Below are 3,727 nucleotides of genomic sequence, written 5' to 3' on the forward strand. Positions count from 1 at the left end.
TCAGCCATGTAGGATTCAACCACCTTAACCAATATGCACCAGCTGGCCCCAATATATTCTTAATAACAACACTTACTTGGTCCTTGCTGGTGCCTGGACCAGTGCGAAGTATTATTTAGATCCTATCATTTGATTCTCTCTGCAACCTTACATGATAGATATTATTATTGTTGTTCTTAGTTAACAGATGTGCCGACAAAGACTAAGAGAGATTAAGTAATTAATTGCAAAAGATATGAGTCCTGGTCCATTTGACTCCACATAACCCCTCTACTGCATTCTCTAGTCAAGGTTTTAGAAAGAATCCACTCCCAAATGATGTACAGTTGCTGAACATCATTAGAGCTCAAAAGAAAATACTAGTAACTAACAGTCATTAAGAGCTTACCTATTACACCCCAAGTATTTTGTAAATATCAGTCCACATGATCCTTCCAAACACACCACTAAGTGGGGACTGAGCTTATTCTCACCATTCACATGGTGAAACAAAGGATGGAGAGACACACGCACTGTAACTTCTCAGACCTCAGATATTGTCACAGAATGACCTGGAAGGGGATCTCCAAGATGAACCAAGCTTTTTCAGTAAACAGTTTCCAAACCACCCTGAGGCCATGCCAAAGAAAGAGTATCATCTCATTTCTTCAGCCTTCTGGGTACTTTATCCATATAGTAACACCTAAAAAGGAGGAGTACAATAAATGATTTGCTGAAATCAATGGCAGTTATCATGAACTTTGATTTGATTTATTTTATGACAGTTAACATTAAGGTAAAGACATTTCTCTTAGAGTAACCAGAAGGCTGGGTTTCTTTTCATTCATTAATTTTGCTAGAGAGTATGTGTGCTCACCTGAGAGAGGGAGAGGAGAAAGCAACCCACCATGGGGAATGCCATAATTCCTTCTCTTCCATTTCTCCCTCCCTTTGGGTTTTTTGGGCACACATGTTTATGCATCTGATGTGTTTCTCAAGCTGCTGACTGCTCTACCCAAGTAGTCAGCCATGTGGGATTATCTTAATCACCAGGCCATCGAGCTGGCCCTATGCATCTTATCGAAAAGAATTGAATACAGATTTGTTGTTTCCTCTCGCTGATCCTGAAGTCAAGAGCCCACATGGGATGTCAAGGCTAGGGGACAGTGATGGCTCACTGTGTAATGGCCTCTGAAAGAGCTGCCTCTTCAGGTGGGGGTTGCTCCACTGCTGAGTAAGTGCCAGAGATCAGTGGGTGCCTTGGTCATGGCCGACCCCTCCAGGGAACTGAAAGTGAAGCAGCATCAGTCTGGCACTGCTATTCCTGGGCGATCTCATACCTATTAGTCCCTCTTACCATGAGACCCCTCTCATGATGCCCCAGGGGACTTGACTCCAGTACCCCATGTTAGTCCCAGCTCTGTATCATTTGCTTGTGTGGCTCATGCAAGTTACAGCTCTGCTCTAAGCTTCCATCTTTGTAGGAGAAGGTATGACTGACTTTGCGGAGAAGTCCTCAAAAGCACAGACTCTAGAATCAAATAGACTAGATTCAGAACTTTCCTCTGTCACTTAGATAACTTTGTTAACGTGAACTCTGCCAGGCTCACATGTCTGTTCTGTATAATGGGGAAATAACACTGAACCCCTAGAGTCTGGAGAGAATTAAATGGGATAAGGTACAAGCACATAACCCTGTGTTGAGCACAAAACAAGCCCTCAATGTTAGTTAATGTGATTTCTTTGAGCTTGGCTGCTTTATTGTTCTGCATCAGTGCAGAATGAGACCATCTAGTCTCATTTTAGAAGCATTCTGTCTCCTGTGAGTCACAGTGGATGGCCATTGTTGCTCAATAGTACAGTTACAAAACTAAAACCAAAAGACCAAACAAACTGTTTTGCAAAAGAAGTGCCTTAGAGATTGACTGTTATCTTCCCAACTTTTGTAGGGAAGATAACAGAGAAAAAATTATTTTCATGACAGTCATGTCTGCTTAAAAGTATTATTTGGGGGGGGAGGGCTGATGGGTGATAGAGTGATTGGGGGCACTGAATTCCCACAGGGCCGACTGTGGTAGGAGTCCTGGCGACTTGCTTTCTCCCTTTTCATTTCTCTCTCGCTTCCTCTTTCTCTTTCAGGTAAAATTTAAAAAAATAATAACTAATGGAAATAAATAAATAAATTTTTTTAAAAAGTATTTGTAAAATAGATTGTAGATTGTTTCATGAATACCTTATCAAATTATGAAAATTCAAGTGCAATAATGTTTGAACACTATAAATGACATTGCATCTTGTTTCTAATAAAAAGATCAATTAAACAAATAAGTATCTGAAAAAAAGAATGATTATATATGTTAGCCATTAAGGTGCACAGAAGCATAATCTTGTGCTCCAGTCATTTATGAAAATACTTGACAACTTGTGGTTTTTGGTTCAAAATTTCTCATGAGCCAATTAAACCTGTCTTTGAGTCCCATTTTAAAAAATGTATGTACTAAAAATTGTATTTCTGGGGCCAGTAGGTAGCATGGTGATCAAGGCACTGGACTCCCACATGGCTGACGACAGTTTGAGTCCTGGACCTGGCGGCCTGCTGTCTCGTTTTCTTTTTCTCACTCTTTCTGTCTCTCAAGAAGTGTGTGCACCTAACAGCAAATTTAAAAATATGTGTAATAAATAAAATGAAACATTTTTTCAATGTATTTCTTTGATGAGCATCAGAGAAAGAACACCTCCAACAGGGTCTTGAGTCTGTGATCCGCCCCCAGTTCTGGTCAGCACTGGATCATGGGCATACACAAGCCTGGTGTATTCAGGGAGGTTTCGAGGAGAAAACCCAGAACCTTCCCGGGTGCCTCAGCCTTGCATTTCACTGCTACATTACTATTTGGCTTTTCATACACTACATATTTGAGTTAATGATTGGTGAGTGGGCTGCCAATAATAATTGGAATTAAAATATTTTTTCCAAGAATTCTTCCAAAGTCATAAATGTTTTGAAACTTGGTTTTTACAAAACTCAGCTTAAACTGAGAGTGTATTTCTTATAATTTGTATTAAAACAGAAAGAAACAAGCAAGAGAGAGTTGTTTGCCAGATGAAGTCTTCATCACGAAAGAAACAAGCAAGAGAGAGTTGTTTGCCATTTGAAGTCTTCATTATATTCAAACATGGCTCAGACAACTTTATTCAGACACAAAATAAGAGTACGGTAGATATTTAGGGATGGAAAGGCCTTTTAGCCCCGTATCATAGGGATGAAGAAGCAGAGGCCCAGGGGTTGCAGTTTACTCCTTGATCCACTGTTCACTCATTCCATTAGGCACCTATATTCATTGAATGTATATTATGTGCCAGGGAGACCTTTCTTGAGAAAGTGATGAAAGAGCTGAGACTTGAAAAATGAGCAGGAGATAACCAGGAGAAGAAGGGCAGGAAAGGTCTTCCTACAGGAATAGAGCATGCAGTCAGGGTTGGGGGGGGCAAGGACTGGAAGTATGGGAAGTGTGGGCAGGAGTGGGAAGGCTGAAGTATGGGTGAAGGTAGTGGGAAGAGGTGGAAGAAAGAGAGAGAGATGGGGCCGGAGAGGTAAGCGGGAGCCAGGAGAGTCTTTCTTCAACCCAAAAGCAATGGGAAGCCTTTGAAGGATCCTAAGCTGAAGAGTGATCTGATCTGAACTGCATGTTGTTAGGATTGCAGGAGCTATAGTACAAAGCATATTTCAGAGGGTGAGAAATAGGGGGTA

Source organism: Tupaia chinensis, unplaced genomic scaffold (assembly GCF_000334495.1).
Source record: "Tupaia chinensis unplaced genomic scaffold, TupChi_1.0 Scaffold000154_1, whole genome shotgun sequence".
NCBI classification, from domain to species: domain Eukaryota; kingdom Metazoa; phylum Chordata; class Mammalia; order Scandentia; family Tupaiidae; genus Tupaia; species Tupaia belangeri.